Genomic DNA, 22,246 nt, shown 5'->3' on the forward strand with positions numbered 1-22,246 from the left:
GTGCTCAGACCCCCACTCCAGCCCCAGCCCTGCCCCCACCCGATTCTTTCCCCCAAACTCCCATCCCCGCCTCTTTCCGCCCCCATCCCACCCCTTCTACCAAGCCCCCAGCCCCACCCTGCCTCTTCTCACCCCTACTCCGCCCTGCTTCTTCCCGCCTAGTTCCACCCCCTACCCCGAGCATGCCCCATCCCCACTGCTCCCCCTCCCTCCCAGTGCCTCCTGCACGCCACAAAACAGCTGACTGCAGTGGGAGGGAGGCGCTGGGAGGGAGGGGGGAGATGGCTGCCAGTGGGTGCTGAGCACCCACTAATTTTTTTCCATGGGTGTTCCAGCCCTGGAGCAGCCACGGAGTTGGTGCCTATGCTTGGATGGTAGATTACTGGGGAAACCCTACTGGTGAGACACAGAATGGATATCTTGAACACTTGTGGTCATTTAAGAACCTATAGCATTTTTCAAAAGAGTAGAGAGAGGTATTTGTATTACTATCTTGGACAAATTCTATTGGGCCTCCCTAAATCCATCACATAATTTCAGGTGGATACAATATTCATCCTTTTTACCTAAACTCTTGTATAATGTTGCTGTGTGCTGTGAAACGGTTGTTGCACCTCACCTCAAAGGTGGCTGCATCTCTCCTCTGTTGTACTTCAGTTAGTAAAATGTGTTACATGTTTTGGCACTACCTATGTAATAAGATTTCAGGATTGTCACTCCATCTGTGTGTCACTCTGAAGTCTAGAATGTCTGTTGTGTGAAGCAATGGAAACAGCTACAAGCAGGACTGACAGCTCTTTTTGTTTAGAATATCACCAGGTTCAGCCATCACTGGGATTCATGGTCTGTTATCTCCCTATTTTTCTCAGCCATTTTCTGTTTTTTACACATGAATTACACTCATATGACAGCATGGGCTTTCACCTCATGTAAGTGTACGATCATTATCATTACTATTAGCTAATTAGCTCCTGGTCAGCAAGTCCTGCCAGAAATGTATTTATTTTGTTTAAAGCAGTCTTCAAGAAACAAGATGGTGCTATGCATCAAGATTGGAGTGTAAGGTTTGTGTTCCTAAAGCAGATCAGAAAAGAAAAAGTGACATGGTCTGGGAAATCAGCCCAAGAACTATTTAATTACTAATGGACATTTACCTTGGTTGAACTCCAGCTGAATTCATCCTCCACTCTCTCCCTTCTCCCTCATTTTTTTTAAATCCTGGAAACTAGTATCAACAGGTCCTAGCATACTAATATACCTCATGGTGTGTTCACAGACTAGGCTTTAACTGGTGCATGACTGAATGTTTCAGTTCTGGCTGCGTGTTCTGATATTAACTGTGTTTGTCATGCTACATAAGGGCTATGATCAGCAGCTGGCCTCAGGCAAGGGAAAGTAATCAGTCTTTTGGAGAACTTTTCTAGTGGCTGCCAAGAATTTTCTGCATGAAGAAGCCTATTAACAAGCATCATGTGAGAGAATGTTTACAGAAAGTCAGACCTAGAATAAGGAAAATGTCCCCTCTAAATAGTTTCATGGTTGATTAACTCTATGATATTTCATTGATGGGATTTATAGATAAGGGTTACTAACTAACTACACAAAAGTGTTCTAAAAACACGTTAACATGAACTATAGCTTAGGTTTATACAGAAATTCTCTAACAGACACTGCATTTCAAGGGGCAAAGGAATGTTTTTTGTGTATAATATTTATGAAAAGCAAAATCCCACAGCTCAAAGGGTATATCTGACCCACTGCGCTGCTTAATTTTTGTCTAAACCTCATGACTTAGTGAGTATGGTGATAGCTATAAGAAATCCTTGTTCAGAAATTAACTCATTGAGTTCCGGAACAAAACCTAATAAAAATGCAAGTAATGTAATGAAAATAAACTGAACAATTACCACTCTCATATATGTGATAATTAATAATCCAAAATGAAAGGGCCTTTTTCTTATTTGTCAAACCAGTTTCCAGTAGGTTTGCCAGAGTGGTGAATGATGGGTAACTGTGATAGGTAGGTTTAGCACCCTGGTCACTTAGGTACTTGTGTAACAGTGAAAATTACAGGCTTAACTGCAAGCAATTAACCTGTTCCAGGGCAGATTGTTGACACTTGGAGGCAATGGCTGGACTAATGATGTAATCAGCTCAGTAAGGGGAAGATACACAATTGGCAGGAACAGGAAGTAAATGGGGAGCTCAGAGAGTGAGCTATGTGTGATAGAGGAAATTGGATAGAAGGTTCCTCCTGAGAAATGCCTTTGATATGTTCTGCAATGCTTGAAATCTAAAGAGTAAAGGTGCCCATGGGGAAAAGAAATGGGACAGTGTGTATGTTGTGAATAAGAGACAAAGCAAATGAGCCAGACAGTACAGCACATTGGGTAGCTGCGGGAACACCTCACGATAGTAACACAGAGAATATTTCTTCTAATTCAGTGGTCAGAACTGAAATGTAGAATATAAGATCTTAGTCTGAGAGAGGGATATTTATAAAATATAAATTGTCAAGGATTTTTCTCAAGGCAAGTAGTCCAGTATTAGTTCAGATAGGTTATACAGCGTACTTGCCTCTCAACTTCTAGCAGACTGAGGTGCAGCGCTTTTTTCTGCTTCTTTCCCAGTGCTTGCAAGCTAGTTACAAGTGCAAACTGTAATGTCCAAAACCTACTAATAATTATTTACAAAGCCCAAGATATTCTCTAGCTACAGTGTGAGCTCCTCCCTACTGACTTGTCCATGAACTCATAATGTGGGAGTACAGTCTTCATGCCACATCTCCTGCCATTGTTGCAAAATTGTTGGAATTTCCACATCCTATACAAGCTACACTTACAACTGAAATTTGTACAGATGACAAAACAGTGGTGTAATTGAGTAGGACCTCCAACATGATATGGGTTTGATGGAAGAGATTAGGCCACATGTGTTGTCACATGACACACCTACCCTTAGTACTTTGAAATAGTGGCATTTCCATTTTTTAAAAAAATCTGGTAATCAAATCACTCTGTTACAGCATGGGAACTAAACCAATCTGTAACTGAGATTCTAGCTATAATGGCACTTAGCACTAATTGTAAACAGGGAGAATTTCCTCTTTCTATACTATCTTGTGCTTTTTAGCAGATAAATTCCAGAAGATTTATGTTTTACCTATAGTAAAACATACTTTTTACCTTATGTGTATATAGACGTAGATACTGATGCACATATTCTTCGATTCATATACTATGCATGCATGTTTGTGACAGTGATACTCGAGCAATAAATTTCATAGCCATGTGATAAGCTGCACTTATTGTGCACCTTTGATCACTTTATTTAAGCTTTGCCAGCTAATTGTGTGTCTGAGTCTGCTTCTAACATCCCCAGCCTCATTCAAACAGAAACAATTACGAATAATAAACAAAAACTGCTCAATAAATGTTTTTTCTTCTTTCCACGCAAATATGGAATTTACACTGATCTAATTATCTGGGAGGGTTTTCTTGGTTTTTTTTAAAGAATAATTGGATTATGGGTAAGTGAACTTCATCTGGTAAAGTATTTTACACTGTCTCACAAAATCCTGCTTTCAAAGGTCAAGATCATAGCTCCTCTTACATGATCACACCGTGATGATTGTAGTGGGGAGTTTTCTACTCTCCTGCACCAATTATTTGCTTCCTGGGTAGCAACTCAGTGGAGCAATAGCTTATACAGATCCACTACTCCAACTCCTACATGGGTGGGTGGGCCAGGGTAAGGCATATGTGAAGACTTGGCCCTGTCTCCCTAGGGCCCTTGGTGGTGCGGCTGCTCCAGCCTGTCAGTACATTCTCCCTCACACCCTGGTGCAGGGAGATATAAGAGGTCACAATCTGTTTCCTGGGTTATTCTGGAGCAGCACCAACAGTGTGCCCTATATATGGGGTTTGTGGCAAAGCTGTAATTGAGCTCAAAGTTAATTTAGATCCTTGTGGATGTGATATGTCTCATGAATTGAAACCTGGCTGAAGGAATGTAAACCAATGGTTAGGATAAACAGCAAAACACTGAGTTGTGGGGAAATGTCTAGTCACCTGTGTTAAAGATGCTCTTGTTTAATAGCTACTTCAATGATTAGGGCCCTACCAAATTCACAGCCATGAAAAACGTGTCACAGACTGTGAAATCTGGTCTTTGGTGGGCTTTTACTCTATACTATACAGATTTCACAGGGGAGACCAGCGTTTCTCAAACTGGGGGGTCCTGACCCAAAAGAGAGTTGCAGGGGAGTCACCAGATTATTCTAGGGAGGTCACAATATTGCCACCCTTACTTCTGTGCTGACTTTAGAGCTGGGCGGCCGGAGAGCGGTGGTGGCTGGCCGGGTGCCCAGCTCTGAAGGCAGCGTCCCCCCCAGCAGCAGCACAGAAGTAAGAGTGGAAATACCATACCATGCCATCCTTACTTCTGCGCTGCTGCTCCCAGCCTGCAGCCGCTGCTCTCCACCTGCCCAGCTCTGAAGGCAGCAGCAGCATACAAGTAAGGGTAACAGTACCGCAACCCCACCTACAATAACCTTGCGACCCCCCCGCCCACAGCTCCTTGTAGTTTCAGGACCCCTACAATTACAACACCATGAAATTTCAAATTTAAATAGCTGAAATCATGAAATTTAATATTTGGAAAATCTTATGTCTGTGAAATTGACCAAAATGGACCGTGAATTTGGTAGGGCCCTATTAATGATCTAGAAAAGGAAGTAAACAGCCATAAACTCACTGATGAAAGCAATGCAGACACTTTGTTGAGGATAGAGATATAATACCAAGGGACTTGGAGAGGTGAGAAACACTGGCAGAAATATCAATCCAAGATTCAACTTCGAAAAAAGAAAGATTATTATATCTGTTGCAAAACGATCCAAAGCACAGATATTCAATGGAATGGAGAAACCTGCAAACTGATAATGCCAAAGCGGAGTGATTATAGAAGGCAAGTTAGAAATGAGTCTGCAATGTGATATGACTGCAAAAAGGGCCAATATAACTGCGGGGTTTCATACCTGTAAGCATCACATCAGAAGACAGGGAAATAAAATTCCTGTGTGTAGCCCATGTGGACCAAACCTATAAGACTGCATTCACTTCTGGCATTTTTTAATCTGGGTTCCACATACACAGCCATGATATATGCTTTTGTTCATGTGGTTCCGCAGTTTGCCAGCCATCCCTCAGCCATAGGATGTTTTGTGTCAGTGCTTAGAGATGGTCAAAAAATACCAAGTAGCTTTCCTGGGAAATTTTGAAAAAAAAAAGTTTCAAAATTTACTGTGATTTTTTTTCCACTGGTGGGGAGGTCGGGGGGAGGGAGGGAACCAAGCTGAAAAATGTTTGTTTTTTTAAAATGATTAGCAGTAAAATTTGTTTTTCAGTAGACTGAACTGAGAATTTTTACAGAAACTTAAAAATTGTTACCAAAAAAATAAAGTTGTACTGAGAAAAATATTTTTAATGAAAAACTGGGAAATTTTGACCAAAATAAGTATTTGGCTGAGAAGCAGACTTCTGTAGGAAAAAAGTTTAAAAAAAAAACTTTTTAACCAGCTGTGGCAGTTGTAGACCAGCTTTTTTGTAAGTTTTTTATACTGCTAGACCACAGAGATTTTTTTTTTCTTTCCCCAACTGGCATGTGACACTAATATCACCTAATATCATTATTGTCATTTTGACATGAGTACAAACTGTTTTTTAAAAAAATTACAAAACAAAAATGTGTTTGTATTATATGATTGATTGTCTGCATCTCCCTCAGCCTTCATAGGCTTCTCATCTGATTAGACTGCAAGCTCTTCAAGGCAGAGACCATGTCTACATCTGTTTGTACAGCACCTATAATTAAGTCTGCGAGTTCGTCACAGAGGTCATGGAAGTCACGGATTCCGCAGCAGCTGGTGGTCTCAGGCCACCGCCAGCAGCAGCAGGAGTTTGGGTGTGGGAGGGGGCTCAGGGCTGTGGGTTGGGGCCTAGCTCCATGTGCTACCTCCACCTGCAGGCACCGCCCCCGCAGCTCCCATTGACTGTGGTTCCTGGCCAATGTGAGCTGTGAAGCTGGTGCTTGGGGTGGGGGCAACACACAGTGCTAGGAACTGAGGTAGGGACATGTCACTGCTTCCAAGAAGCTGTGAGGAGCTGGGTAGGGAGCCTGACAGCCCTGACAGCCCCCACCCAGTAACAGCCAGGGTCCCAGGCTTCTCCCCCCAAACCCTTGCAGCACCCCCAAGCCCATCCCTCCCGAGCACCCGTGGCACCCCCTGGGCCACCAACCCGCCGAGGTGCCCCTGCGCTGCCCTCCCCCCCCCAGGCAGTGCCTCCTGAGCCGCTCCACCTGAGTACCCGCGCCAACCCCCTGAGCACCTGCGGAGCCCCTGGGCCACCCCCCCTCAAGCACCTGTGGTCACCCCAGGCCACCCCCCCAGCACCCACTGCGCCCTCCAAGCCACCCCATCCTGAGCACCCATGGTACTCCCTGGGCTGCCCCCCGCCAAGATTTAGTCGGGGTATATAGTACACATCATGGGCAGGTCACTGTCTGTGAATTTTTGTTTACTGGCTGTGACCTGTCCATGACTTTTACTAAAAATACCCGTGACTAAAACATAGCCTTACCTATAGTGATGGAACCTGGATCCTGAATGGGACTGCTGGAAGGGCTTCAGGATATCACACACAGACTCTTTATTAGTGGCTGCTTTTCCAGTACCAAGTTCAGGCTACTGTTTTTCTTGGTCTGAGCAGAGTAGTGCAGATAGAAATAACTACATGTTACTCGCAGATCCAGTCCAGAATCTGGAGTACAGAATTTCACAGCATCACCCCCTCCAATTTCACTAGAAGGGACATTAATTCTCCATTTGAAGTTCCCAAAGAAGATAATCTGCAGCATCAGATGGGCTGATGTAGCCGGAGAGCTTCCTGGCTGTGGTGTGTGCAAGGTCTCATTACTATGGAGGAACTCCCCACTTCTAGTTTGATGCACTGCAGACAGCAGGGTCTGAATGGATCATATGCTGCCTTCCCCATTGTCAGAGGCCATGAGTGCAGAGGAGAGAAAGGGGCTTGGCAGCCAGTCTTGTGTGACAACCCGCATTTTCTCCAATATGTTGCTTCCTGTGTGTTTTTTCTTAAATCCACACCTGCACATGGTGGTGTGCTTACAAGTACAGCTGCTGCTGACAAGTACAACTGACCTAGTGCACTGAAATAGACATTTAAGCAGTGGTTTGTCCACTGCTCCACAAGTCTGCAATTAGGTTGGACCTTCCAGCTGACAAAAGCATGCCCTACTGGGGCCAGGGTGCAGGGCAAAGTGAATCTCTTCCTCCCTCGCACCCTGTAATGGTAGCCACTGACAACTCCCAGAAGCCCTCTTCCTCCAGATGGGGTAAGTCAAGTGGTAATGTAACCTTTGGGTGGGCTTCAGTTTACTTCATTGTCCTTCTCCAGTGCCTAAAAAAAATCCCAACTCCCATTGAAAAGCACCTGGAGACCCAGAATTCAGTCAGTGAGGATTTTCAGCAAGGATTCCACAGGGACAGTCTTTCCACAATCAGTCCAAAAGAACAAAAGGAATGAACTTAATTCTTAAGTACCAGCTTCACAAAATCTTATGCTGAAGTATAATTAATAATAATAACTTAATTTTTACCTCATAACATGGCTATTTTATAAGTCACTTACATGATCTTCACAGTTAAACATACATACAAATAAAGAAAACAAATTAAATCTAAACAGTTCAGTCCCCACAGAAACACAGTGAGAAGAAACTCAAGAGTTCCCAGAAGCTTAGGTTGAGTTCACCTGAGTCTTGGAGTCTTTGATCACCAAATCTACACAGACTGCTGAGTCAAAAGCAACATCTTCCATCCCCTTGCTTGTAGAAATTTCAGTTGGAAGCCAGGTAGATGCTTCCTCCTTCTCTGCTGAAATCACTGAGGCTATGTCTACACGACCATTTATGTCGATATAACTTATGTCGCTCAGGGGTGTGAAAAAACACTCCCCTGAGCATCATAAGTTACACTGACATAAATGTTGGTGGGAGAAACTACCATCGCTAATTGGGGGGGGATTAAGTCGATGGGAGAGCTCTCCCCTGTCAAACGGCTTCACAAGAGATCTTACAGCGGCGCTGCTGCACCGGCACAGCTGTAAGCTCTCTAGTGTAGACATGGCCTCGGTTAGCTAGTCAGCTAACCAATTAACCAACCATTCAGTTAAGTATATAGATTAAAAAAAAAAATCTGTTACAAGAAAAATACACAACTGAGAAGAGCAAAGTAAATGACTCTTTCCCCATTATCACATTTAAAGAAAAGTTGGTGAATCAGACTAGTTGAGACAATTTAGCTAATACAGTTTGGCTAAAATCAAACAACATTCAAAGCATACAATTAAAATAAAAAATTATTTCTCCCTCCCAGTTTCCCCTTTCTAGAATTAACACTGCCAGGGCATCCCTGTTAGAGGGTTAACAATATCACTAACCTGCTGCAAAATGCTTCAGAGTTAGGGAAAATAGCCTGCTTTCTGCTCCTGGGGCTCAGTTTCTCCCAGCCCAAAAGGGAACATGGCCTTCAGCAAAGCAGCTGCCCTGACTGCTTGCCCTCATGGAGTCTGTGTCCAGCTACAGGGAACCACATTGGCCAGTAACCGCACCCAATGGGAGCTGCAGGGGCGGCGCCTGCGGATGGGGCAGGGCGTAGAGCTGCCTGGCCACCCTTTCGTGTAGGAGTCGGAGAGGGGACATGCTGCTGCTTCAGGGAGCTACTTGAGGTAAGCGCCCCCCAGAGCCTGCACCCCTGACCCCCTCCTGTGCCCCAGCCCTGATCCCTCTCCACCTTCCGAACCCCTCAGTCCCAGCCTGGAGCACCCTCCTACACCCCAAACCCCTCATCCCCAGCCCCACCTCAGAGCCTGCACCCCCACCCAGAGCCCTCACCCCCCCTGCAGCCCAACCCCCTGCCCCAGCCCTGATCCCCCTCATGCCCTCCAAACCTGTCAGTCACAGCCCCCAGCCTGCACCCCAAACTTTTCATCTCTGACCCCACCCCAGAGCCTGCACCCCCAGCCAGAGCCCTGACCCCCTTCCACACCCCAATCCTCTGCCCCAACCTGGAACCTCCTCCCATACACTGAATCCCTCATTTCTGGTGCCACCCCAGAACCCACACCCCCAGCCGAGAGCCTGTACCCCCTCCCACATCCCAACCCCCTGCCTCAGCCTGGAGCCCCCTCCCATACTCCGAACCCCTTGGCTCCACCCCCCCAACCCCTTATTTCTGGCCCCACCCCAGAGCCTGCACCCCTAGCCGGAGCCATCACCCCCCCGCCCCGCATCCCAACCCATTGCCTCCGCCCGGAGCCCCCACACACACTGAACTCCTCATTTCTGGCCCCATCCCAGAGCCTGCACCCCTAGCTGCAGCCCTCACCCCGTCTTGCACTCCAACCCCCTGAGCCAGCCCAGTGAAAATAAGTGAGTGAGTGAGGGTGGGGAGAGCGAGTGACAGAGGGAAGGGGATGGAATGAGCGGGGGTGGGGCCTCGGAGAAGAGGTGGGGCATGGGCAGGGCCTTGGAGAAGGGGTGGGGCAGGGGTTGGACAAGGGTGTTCGGTTTTGTGCAAGTAGAAAGTTGGCAACCCTACCCCCGCCCCCGCATAGATCTGTTAAAGAGATATTTCCCTATTAGGCACATGGGTTACAGAGGGAACATTCAATAATTGGGTCTGGCTCTGTGCATTATGGTATTTAGTGTCCTCAATGCTCTAGGCCAGACTCAATTGGGAACTAAAGACTCAGAGCCTCCTAGGGACAACTGAGATTGCACTGGTGCTGCTGCTTTGCCTCCTCAACAACATAAACACATGCCCTGACACCGTTGCTCAGTGATAAGGAAGGCTCTACTCCACCCACACAGTTCTGCTGCATCACTCTTCTCCCCCGCCCCCCAATTTGGTGTCTGGACACTCATGAAGAAAAATGTTAGCAGCATACAACTGTGATCTCCTCCTTCCTGTCCTTCTGTAACACATCCCTATGGTGCCTGACATTACTACTCTACTGCTCCTCCTCCTCCAAACCCTGAAAAGTGGCAGGATTCTTTATCTAAGAATAACTCAGAAATGGGTGATCACCAGACAAATTCTCCTCTCTGAGTGAATATCCTGACCGGAGCAGCAACAGCGTCTAATTGAACAGCCTGTTTCACATCCTCTGGACTGATTTGATAGCCCCCTGAATACTTGCTTGTAAAAGACCAATATTTCCATAAAGCAGATTGCTGTGGCCTGCAACTAGTAGAAGATCCATGTTGCAATGATGAAGCTCTGCTGTTATCAACATTAGGAGTAGCCCCTTCTGTCTGCCTAAGGATGTCTGTTTGGAAGACAAAGTTCTGTATCCTCTGCTGTTATGGCTGTTTCTCTTTGTTATGTTCTGAGTAAAGGCAGTTAGTATATTTTATAAGGGGCACTGCTTACCAAACCAGAGGAACAGAGTTCCCCAAACCTCTCTCCATGGCTGTGGCACTGAAGCAATTAAATGAGCTAGATCCGTATCTGACCTTACCCTTCACAGCTTAGGACCATGGAGACACACACGTACAATTATTTTGTGTCACTGACTGTGATGATGATAGGCAATTACAAGGCAGAAGACACCGTGCAGTATGTATATTTTATCTGAGTTGGAACATGGCTTAACACACTAAGAAGAGAGAGCCTGGCTAAAACTATTTGTCAAAGCCTTGGCAGAGAGACTTCTAAATGAGCCAGAGAAACCTCTGCATACCTTTTTCAGCTAAGCCCACACAAGCACATGTAAGGCATTACTTTGTGTGACCATGATGAGAGAAAATTAAAGGTAAACTCTGTACCCAGCCAATGAATCTTACAGTATCCTAAATTTTCCAGGAACAAGGCTGAAGGCAAAGCCTGAAGTGTCCAGAGGGAAAATGTTTATTTCCAGTTTCTGTTGGAGCTGATGTTAGCAGGAGAAGTGCTATTCACTTCACAGTAAGCAGAAAGGGAGTGTCGAAGTGGGTGGAAGAGTGTGCAGGATGGGGATGCAGGCCTTCTGTGGCCTGGCTAACTTCATAGTCCTACATGATTACACACTTTACAACTTCCTCTACAGCAGCATTTCTCAAACTGGGGTCTGTGGACCCCTGGTACTCCAGGGGGTTTGCGGGCCCTGCTGATCAACTCCTCGCCCTCCCTCCCAGCGCCTCCTACATGCTGAGGGAAAAGCTGTTCAACGGTGTGCAGAAGGTGCTGGGAAGGAGGGGGAGGAGCGGGGACGGGCTGTGCTCAGGAGAGGAGGCAGAATCGTGTCCAGGGCTGCCGACCCCGCTGATCAACTCCTCCTCCTCACTCCCAGTGCCTCCTGCACGCCAGGGAACAGCTGTTCAGTGGCATGCAGGAGGCCTTGGTAGGGAGGGGAAAGGCGGGGATGGAGTGCGCTCGGGGGAGTGGGCAGAAAGAGGCAGGGTTGATTTTAGCTGCTAGTGGAAGAAGAAGAGAAAACTTGGATGCTATAGACCATGAACCCAACCCCAACTCAGGAACAGTGTTTGCTCTACCATTGGAAAGGCAAAACCAGATGAATGAGGTTTTGCCCCAATCAAACCCAAAACACAGCTGTCCTGCCCCGTCTCTAATGTTAGCCCCAACCACATGAAATGTAAAAGTAGAATTGTCATGATTTCCAGTAAAACTGAGAGGAAAGGGGCCAGTTTTAGCTCTAAGTGATACTTTCAGAATTCTCAATACCCTAGCTCCTCCAGGGATTTATTATTTACTTTAAATTAATTACAGTATAGTAATTTAAAAACATTAAACCTATTTACCACATCTTATTAACACCATGCACATTTATGGCACTGTAGAAATGATGATGAGTAAGGCTGCGTATCTGTCACAGAAGACACAGATTCTGTGACTTTCTATGACCTCGGTGACTTCTGCAGAGGCCAGTGTGGCTGGCTCCACGGCTGCCCGAGCAGATCAGGCAGCCCTTGGGCCAGCCACACTGGCAGCTGCTGGGGCAGTCTCGGGCCACCCCTTAGTGGTAACAGCAGTAGTTTGGGTGTGGGAGGGGGGCTTAGGACTGAGGCAGGGGATTGGGGTGCAGGTCGGTGCTTACTTCTGGGGGGCTCCCCAGAAGTAGCTGGCATGTCCCTGCAGCTCCTAGGGGGAGGGGCCAAGGGGCTCCATGCGCTGCCCCTGCCTGTAGGCACCACCCCTGCAGCTCCCATTGGCTGAGGCTCCTGGCCAATTGGAGCTGCAGAGCTGGAGCTCATGGCAGGGGCAGTGCATGGAGCCCCCCTGGCCTTCCCTCCCCCTAGGAGCGGCAGGGACATGCTGGCTGATTCCAGGGAGCTGTGCAGAGCCGGGTAGGGAACCTACCAACCCTCCACCCCCAGTACCAGCAGGGGTCCTGGGCCATATGCCACCGCTGCCCCCCCCAGTATCAGTGGGGGTCCTGGGACATCCCTCCCTCCTTCCCCCCAGCACCAGCACGGGTCCCAGGCTGCGCACTGCTGCCCACCTCCCCCGCTGCACCAGCGGGAGTCCTGGGCCAGCACCATAGCACCTGCCCCAGCCCAAGTTTTAGTTAGAGGTATATAGTACAAATCATGGACAGGTCACGGGCTGTGCATTTTTGTTTACTGCCCATGACCCGTCCATGACTTTTACTAAAAATACCTGTGACTAAAATGTAACCTTAATAATGATCAATAAAAATATGTGCGGAATTTTTTTTAAATGGGCAGTTTTTTAAATGGTTCAACCTACATTTTTAAAAAGTGATCATCCTAGTACTTTTTAAAAAATGATTTAAAATCTTCATTTTTTTAAAGTAGGCTGGAGGGTGGGTATGTGAGAGATCAGAGCACTTTGGATCCTGAAGAAGCATAGTCATTTGCCTCACGTGTCACTAAGCGCTGAGGTGCAAATGGTGTCCCCGTCTTTGCTGCTGAGAAGGCATGCAACTAATGCCGTGCTGTTGTGAAAAGGCAGACATGATTCCAGATGGCTGCCCAGTGTGGGTGGACATCCCTGTAGGACATGGAATTCAGCCTCAGGGGGACCTTCTGCAGAGTCACACACAAGGCACAAGTGGAAGTAGGAGTCACCATGCCTCAATGGGTGACAGTTGAGAATGCCAAATTCAGGACAAACTGCTGAGAAATAGGGCAGAGTCTCCCCAGACTGGTGGCTAGATTATACAAAGCTAGTGACAAAAATGCAGTCTCCTTAGTCATCTCAGCCCTGGGCTCCCCACCCAGGCACTGGACTATATGATGTGTGGTTACTGAAAATAAATGTAATCAAATATAGGGTCCTTCTACTTCCAGGAGATCAGCCACTTAGCCAGGTCTTAGATCTTACCCAATAATCATGCTGCTGCCAATCCTTTAGTAACTAAAACTAAAGGTTTAATAATAAAAGAAAAGAAGAACAGTTATTAGTGGTCAATAGCTCATATACATATCAGTGATTTTTCACTGTTCATAGATCAGGATTAGAGGAGTGATGGAATAAACTGCTGGCTTGTAAAGTCTCTCTGGTAACTTCCAAAAGATTGGAAGGTCCTCAGTCCATAGTTCAAAATGTTCCTTTTAGTTGTAAATCCACAATCCAGAGAATCAAGGCAGGAAAGAGGCAAAATGGAGCTCTCTGCCATATACCTGAAAATTTACTGTCTCAAACAAAGCTCACAGCCCAGGTGCCTGGAAAATTACTGGCCCAAGATGGAGTTTAGGATCACATGAGCATATCACATATCTGGGCGGAACGAGTTTCTTCTATGGCCCATTGTGAGAGTGATGTGTACTTAATTGGCTATCAACACATAGCCGTCTGGCCTTGATGTAAATTTTATCTGGTGCAGGGGTGGGCAAACTTTTTGGCCTGAAGGCCACATCAGGGTTGCGAAACGGTATGGAGGGCCGGGTAGGGAAGGCTGTGCCTCCCCAAACAGCCTGGCCCCACCCCCTATCCACCCCCTCCCACTTCCTGCACCCCTCAGAACTCCTGACCCATCCAATCCTCCCGCTCCTTGTCCCCTGACCGCCCCCTCCCGGGACCCCCTGCCCCCCTGGAACCCCACCCCCATCCAACCCCCCCTGCACCCTGTCCCCAAACTGCCCCATCCACTATTCACACCCCCGCCCCCTGACAGGCCCCCGGGACACCTGACCCATCCATCTCCCCCATCCACTCCTTGTCCCCAACTGCCCCCTCCCAGGACCCCCATCCCTAACTGCCCCCAGGACCCCACCCCCCTATCCAATCCCCCCTGCTCCCTGTCCCCCCATCCTGGGACCCCCTGGGACCCCACCCCTTATCCAACCCCCCCTGCTCCCTGTCTCCTGACCTCCCCCCCAAACCTCCGCCCCATCCAACCGCCCCCTGTCCCCTGACTGCCCCCCAGGACCTCCTGCCCCTTATCCAACCCCCCCTCCCCTACCCCCTTACCGTGATGCTCAGAGCGGTAGGACAGGCTTATTGGAAAGCCTGGGAGGTGGGCGGGCACAAGCCGCGCTGCCCGCGTGGCGCTGTAGCTGTGGGCGAGGGGGGACAGCAGGAGAGGGGCCAGGGTCTAGCCTCTCCAGCCGGAAGTTCAGGGGCTGGGCAGGATGGTCCCGTGGGCCGGATGTGGCCCACGGGCCATAGTTTGCCCCCCTCTGATCTGGTGGGTGTTACCTGGGAATACAACACATGTATAAGATACAAGTCCCTGGCCAATATTCATAACTTCAGTTACAAAGATGTCATGTGCATATAAACAGGATAATCATACTTAGCAAATGATACCTTTTCCACTGACACCTTAGATGACATATTTTGTACAAGCTTTGTTGCAATTATATAACAGTGGTAGCAACAATGATACAAAGGTCATATTCAATCATACAGCATCACAGTAGGGTGTTGGCCAAAAGAGCCAGAGCCAGAAAATCTGCCACTGAGGAGATCCGTCCACGCTCGCTTTCCCCACAACCTCCCATCAACTCCTGCAAGGAACTGTGTAACAAGCAACAGAACCTACTCAAGACATTGGTCTGAAGTAAGCTCTTTGATTCTTTTCCACCAACCTCAACTACTCCCATTAGTGTCTGATCTGGCTAATCAGGGCAAGCACTAGACAGATGATTTGCCCTTAGTCATGTCATTTGTTGTTCTGAACACCATACACACACTGAGTTCCTGTTCTATGGAGAGTGCTTTTAGTTTGGATTGGGTTGGGTTGGGTTGGGTTTTTTATTACACTATATGCTGATTACGTTATGGCAGCAATCTGCCGTATAGGGCCTCTGGGTGAAACTGATCCAATCCAAATTACATTTAAATGGACTTAAATGTATGGTATTTGGCTCCAGTACAAATGAATAAAATTGAAATAATGCTTATCATAAAAGCAACTGATCCCGTCAGCTACTTTAAATACCACAAGGTCCTGCTTGATTCTGATTTAATTTTTCAAATGTCACACTGATGAGATACAGCCAGTGGGCATTTTCTGACAAAAGCTCTACATTTTGTGTAGAAATAAACATTGCAGTGATTAACACTTTCAGTGCCCAATGTATCAGCAAGTTTTGTGCTTGTGTAACTCTCAGCCATTACATCTGTATTTCACTGAAGTTTGTACAGTCAGGTGACGTTATGGTCCAGCACTGGGCAGTTATTTTAAAAGGACACTTTGAAGTTATCTTGATGAGAAGGAAGCATTTACCCCTGTTTTACTAGCCATAAGGGAAAGGCAGTTGGCCTAGATCTCAAGTTTCACAGGCTGTCAAGGTTCCTTCCCCACTCTGAACTCTAGGGTACAGATGTGGGGACCTGCATGAAAACCCCCCTAAGCTTATTTCTACCAGCTTAGGTTAAAACTTCCCCAAGGTACAAATTATTTTACCTTTTGTCCCTGGACCTTATTGCTGCCACCACCAAGCATCTTACAAATATAAGAGGGAAAGAGTCCACTTGGAAACGTCCTTCCCCCCAAAATCCACCCAAGCCCTACACCCTCTTTTCCTGGGGAAGGGTTGATAAAAATCCTCACCAATTTGCATAGGTGAACACAGACCCAAATCCTTGTATCTTAAGAACAATGAAAAAAGCAATCAGGTTCTTAAAAGAAGAATTTTAATTAAAGAAAAAGTAAAAGAATCACCTCTGTAAAATCAGGATGGTAAATACCTTACAGGGTAATCAGATTCAAAACATAGAGAATCCCTCTAGGCAAAACCTTAAGTTACAAAAAGACACAAAAACAGGAATATACATTCCATTCAGCACAACTTATTTTATCAGCCATTTAAACAAAACAGAATCGAACGCATATCTAACTAGATTGCTTATTAACCCTTTACAGGAGTTCTGACCTGCATTCCTGCTCTGGTCCCGGCAAAAGACAACACAGACAGAGAGAACCCTTTGTTTCCCCCGCCCTCCAGTTTTGAAAGTATCTGGTTTCCTTATTGGTCATTTTGGTCAGGTGCCAGCGAGGTTGTCTTAGCTTCTTAACCCTTTTCAGGTGAAAGGGTTTTTCCTCTGGCCAGGAGGGATTTAAAGGTGTTTACCCTTCCCTTTATATTTATGGCACAGGCTGATGAGCAGTCTGGGACATTTGCTTTTCTGACCTACCTTTGAAAGAGTGATAATAATCTTGAGTGTTATGCCCACGTCAGTAGCATTTCTTTTGATGTTAACTCTTGCCGCACCATGACAAGTCTCACAAGATTGTCATGAGTCTCACACTATCTCCAGTATTATGATGTTAGGGGTATTGAACAACAGTTTCTCATGCTGTCCTGATGCTTGAAACTATCTACATAGTTTGCCTTTATTCAAGATGCCTACTTTCTCCTATTACTTCTTATGAGGCTGAAGGTACAATCTACCTTCAGTTAAGATGGGCAACCTTTCCCTTTAGCCTTTGCAGCTGGAAGTGACACTGCTCTTTTTAAAGATGGTTGCCATCTTCCATTGTTTACAATGGAACTGAAACCAGGTTGCCTGTAATGAAGATAACTCCCGCCACCCCCAAACACACACACACACACCCCTGGTCTCTCTGTGGTGGAAACTGTGAGAAGACAGGGAAATATGGAGGAAAGAAGGAACTAAGGGTGATGGGGAAATGCAAGAAGTGAGAGAGTTACTTATGGAGGTGCTATTGGGAGACTGAGAGGATGTCGGCGGACTGTGGAGGCAAGGGGCAGGAAAGGGCCTGATGGGATGCAGAGGAACATGGAGAGATGGAAAGAGACTAATGGGGTACAGGGGAACATGAGGGATTGTAGACAAATGAGGAGTAAGGGAGGCAATATATAGGGGCAGGTGAATGTAGGAGGGCAGGTAGGGAATACAAGGGGTATGTGTGGAACAGGAGACTGCAGGAGCAGGGAGGGAGAATGAGAGTGAGGCAGGAACCTGGGTGGAGGGCAGGGAGTGAGACAGAGAAGAGATAGGGAACAAAGGAGAGTGATGGAGGGGTGGACCAGAAAGTGAAAAAATGACAGCTCTTCTCCCACAGGAGGTTAGGAGTAAACCTGTGCAGAGAACAGAAGTTCAATTTTGTGAAGGATTTCAAGATTTGGCTTTATTCCAAATTGGGACAACTCCCCCAATTTTGAAATTCTCCATGAAGGAAAATTCTGGAGAAAAAATTGTTTTTATCAAAATGTTTTACTTTGATTTTGACTTTTGTTTTATATTATATTATGACATAAAACACTACAAAGTTTTAAAAAATTAAACAAAAAGTCATTTCAAGTTAAAAGCTCAAAATATTTCATTCAAAAGATTTTCCCATGTGGAACTCTATCAAATGCCTTATTGAAATCCAGGTAGATTAGATCTTCTGCATTTCTTTGATCTAAAAAAATTAGTTATCTTTTCAAAGGAGGTCAGGTTGGTCTGGCATGATCTACATTTTGCAAAACCATGTTGTATTTTATCCCAATTACTGTTTACCTCTATGTCCTTAACTATTTTCTCTTTCAACATTTTTTCCAAGACCTTGAAGTCAAACTAACAGGCTTGTGGTTTTCCACATCACTTTTTTCCCCTTTTTTAAAAATAGGAATGATATTAGCAATTCTCCAGTCAGAGGGCACAACCCTGGAGTTTACAGATTCATTTAAAAGCCTTGATATTGGGCTTGCAATTTCACATGCCAGTTCCTTTACTATTCTTGGATGGAGATTATCCAGGCCCACCCAATTTAGTCCCATTAAGATGTCTGAGTTTGACTTCCACTTCGTATGTGGTAATTTCTACTTCCATAGCCTCATTTCTATTAACCACCCTGCCACTGCCCCTAAACTCTTCATTAGACTCATTAAAAACTGAGGCAAAATATTTGTTTAGATGTTGGGCCGTGCCTAGATCTTTAATCTCAACCCCATCTTCAGTGTTTAGTAATCCCACTTTTTCTTCCCTTGTTTTTGTTTTACTTATATGACTGTAGAACCTTTTACTATTAGCTTTAATTCCCTTTGCAAGGTCCAACTCTGCTTGGCTTTTAGCTGTTCTCACTTTATCCCTACACTTGCTGACCTCCAAGGAGTAGCTTTCCTTGCTGATCCCTCCCATTTTCCATTCCTTGTAGGCTTTCTGCTTTCTCTTAATCATCTGTTTGAGATTCTTCCTCATCCTGCTTAGTCTGCAACCCTTCCCCATGATTTTTTTCCCCTTGCTTGGGATGCAGGTTTCAGATAGTTTCTGCAACTTTGATTTAAAGTAATTTCAAGCCTCCTCCACATTCAGATCCTTGAGGTCTTCAGTCCAGTTCACATCCCTAACTAAGTCCCTTAATTTTTCAAAGTTTACCCTTTTGAAATTAAGGACCCTAGTTGAAGATCTATTTTTGTTTATCTTTCCATTTAGTTTAAACTGAATTAGCTCATGATCATTGAAACTAAGATTGTCCCCTACAACCAGTTCTTTCATGAGGTCCTCACTACTCACCAATACCAAATCTAAAATGGCATCACCTCTTGTTGGTTTGATGACTATTTCGTGAAGAAATCTGTCAGCTATCACATCCTGGAAAATCTGGGCTCTATTATTATTACTAGCACTGATCCTCCAAACTATATCTGGGAGGTTAAAGTCTCCCATAATCACACAATTCCCGGTAGTATTTATTTCATTAAAAACATGAAAGAGGTCACTATCTAAATCAGATCCGAGGATCTGTGGCCAAGCACTATCTGAGGGGAACCTCTGGTAGCTTTCTTCCCCAAAGTGATTTTGACCCAAACAAACAAAGCCTTTTCCATTCCATCACTTCTAATTTCTTTACAGTCTATCTTATCATTAATACACAATGCTACTCCATCACCTCTGCCTTTATTTCTGTCTTTCCTGAACAGCACATACCCTTCAATACCTGTACTCCAGTCATGACTGCTATCACACCATGTTACCCCTATAATATCTGGTTTCACTTCCTACACCAATAGTTCTAGTTCCTCCATTTTCTTACCCAGCCTCCTTGCATTGGTGTACAAACATCTTAGTTGTTTCTGCTTGGCTTTGCCCAGATTCCTCCTATAGGGTACAGGCATTCTACTACCAGCATCACCTACCTGATTGTTAGCTTCATTGGTACTGTCACTATCTTTCCTCTTAATATCAATTCCCCTACCCACTGCTGTTCCTTTCTCCACTGCTGTATCCTCTCTTTCTTGATTCTCACCAGCTCAGTGTTAGAATCAGGCAGAGAGATTACATGAGCATCTCCCAGCTGTCTCCTCTGAGTTCCTAGTTTAAAGCTCTTTTAATCAGTTGTGTCAACCTCCATTCCAGAAGTCTATTTCCCTCCCTGCTCAGGTAGAGTCCATCCCATGAGAACAGTCCTCTGTCCATGAATGCCTCCCAGTGGTCAAATGTGTCAAAGCCCTCCTTAGAGAACCACTGACTGAGCCATCTCTTGATCATCATAATCTTGTCTTGACTTCATTCTCCTTCTCTAGGGACAGGTAAAATCCCACTGAAGATCACCTGAGCCTCCAATTCCTTAAGCATCTTCCCCAGCCTGACATAGTCTCCCTTGAGGCATTCCAGTGAGAATCTAGCTATATCATTTGTTCCCACATGAAGGACAATCAGTAGATTCTTTCCTGCTCATATTAGGATCCTCTATGAGTCTATGAACTTACTTGTGCTTTATTTGTCTTTGTCAACATTTGTATCCTTCGTCATGCTAAAAAAGATTATTAAAGTGAATTGACCCTAGGTCAGATGTGGAGTGAGGCAGTTTTCAAATCATTTTCATGGAAAGATTACAAATATTTTATTCTGTGGATTTGAAAAGTGAAAGTAGAAGAGTGAAAAGGTCCTTTAAACTTGCAAACTGAGGGAAGGCAGAATGCAAGTGAATAAAGACACGTCCAAAAAGGGTCAATACACTCTCTCTTTTCTCCCTGAAAAAAATAATATTTTTGTTCACATAAGCTGCATGTTTATGTCACTATTATTTTCTAAAAATGAGGAGTACTTGTGGCACCTTAGAGACTAACACATTTATTTGAGCATAAGCTTTCGTGGGCTAAAACCCATCATGCATCCGATTAAGTGGGTTTTAGCCCACAAAAACTTATGCTCTAATAAATGTGTTAGTCTCTAAGGTGCCACAAGTACTCCTCATTCTTTTTGCGGATACAGACTAACTCGGCTGCCACTCTGAACCCTATTATTTTCTAAGTTCACCTTAGTAAAAACTAACTGATTCTGTCTTGGTGCAATGAGAAATAATTGAGCAGGATAAGGTGAAACTGAATGAACAATGGCCTTTCTTACTATAGAGCCCATTGCTGAGATAGGCAGGAAGAGAACTGGTATGGTATATCTGATTGAGGCAATTTCCTGGATGATAGCTTTTCCCCTAAGATCTAAGGACTAATGGTGTAATAAGCAACTCACAGGAGACCCACTAATTTAAGCCCTAAAATGAAGCCCTCTGTGGTGAGCCAACAGTATATTTCATGCGCAAGTCATGCCACTGAAATGTTTAATGTTCCTCAGGAGAGCAATAGACCAGTGACAAGAAAAGTAAACAAGAGCTGAGGATGAAGATGTCCTTGAACTGAAAGTGCTTTCTTTAAGGATCCCAGAAGAGTGAGCAAGAGAGAGAAAGAGAAATGTGAAGCTTGATTGCTTTAAAGTAGGCAACATTTCTGATGTATTGAAGATAAGTATTTGTACTTTTAGTTCAAATCGCATCTCCATGTATTTGTGAGGACTCTGACTTCAGTTCACAGTGTATAGACGCATGATATGCTCTCATATTTGATGGGGAAAATATGTCCATCAGATATGCTAACAAATAGTTTAATAAAAGACTGTTACTATTGTATATTGTACTAAAAGAAGGGTATTTGAAATGTTTTTCCTACAAAAATACTGACTATGTATTTCATTGCCAATTTTAAATGTGATGGACTGTTAAAGATGGAGTTGAACCCCGCAGTCTGGGTAGTGATGAATGTAGTGGTAAATCAGACCCCTTTGGAAATCAGATAGGATGTCTTAAATTTAAAAGCAAGTTGAAGTCAGAAGAAGCTGCAGGTGCTCAACAACTCTGAAACTCAGGCCCACATTGTCTTGAGTTGGGCAGCCAAAAAATTAAGATAAACATCCCACTAGCTTCTATAGGCCCTGTAAATAAAACTAAATCAATATAGGTCCCGGCTCCCATGCACCATACACACAGGGCTAGTGAAGAAGAATCTTTTACTAGAAATGGCTGGGAGGAAAGGATGCAAATAGATCCCATAGGCACAAAGGGTACAACTATTGAGTCAACTCTTCACCCTGAACGCTTTTGCAGCCCCTACAGCATCATCCCCTCGCTTGGCTGGCTCCCAGCATCTAGGGCACGTCTTTCGCCACAGCACCACTTTGCTAGTTGCTTCTCCTTTAAGCATTCTGGAAGAAATGGCCTTTCTTGGGCTCTCTGAATCCAACTCACGAGCACTCTTGGGTCCCTGCAGACCTCATTATACTTGCTCTCCCTGGTGCTGGGCCATACTACACCTTTATCCCCAGCACTTACTTGGCTGTAGCATTCTCTTGCTTCCCCCACTGTAACTTCTGAGATGATGCTCTAGCCATGGCACAACCATGATACGCTTTCACAAGACCACCTACCTTTAGCCACCACAAGCTTGTCCCCAGCAACTCCTGGCCTTG

The 22,246-nt window shown here is 45.4% G+C and overlaps 1 long non-coding RNA gene across 1 annotated transcript in view; it reads left to right on the top strand.

Annotated features, from left to right (window-relative positions):
• LOC141985968 (uncharacterized) overlaps positions 1-22,246 on the top strand; it is a 186,307-nt gene that overhangs the window by 156,371 nt on the left and 7,690 nt on the right. The window lies entirely within an intron of this gene.

The sequence above is a fragment of the Natator depressus genome, chromosome 4 (genome assembly GCF_965152275.1).
Source record: "Natator depressus isolate rNatDep1 chromosome 4, rNatDep2.hap1, whole genome shotgun sequence".
In the NCBI taxonomy this organism is placed as follows: Eukaryota; Metazoa; Chordata; order Testudines; family Cheloniidae; genus Natator; species Natator depressus.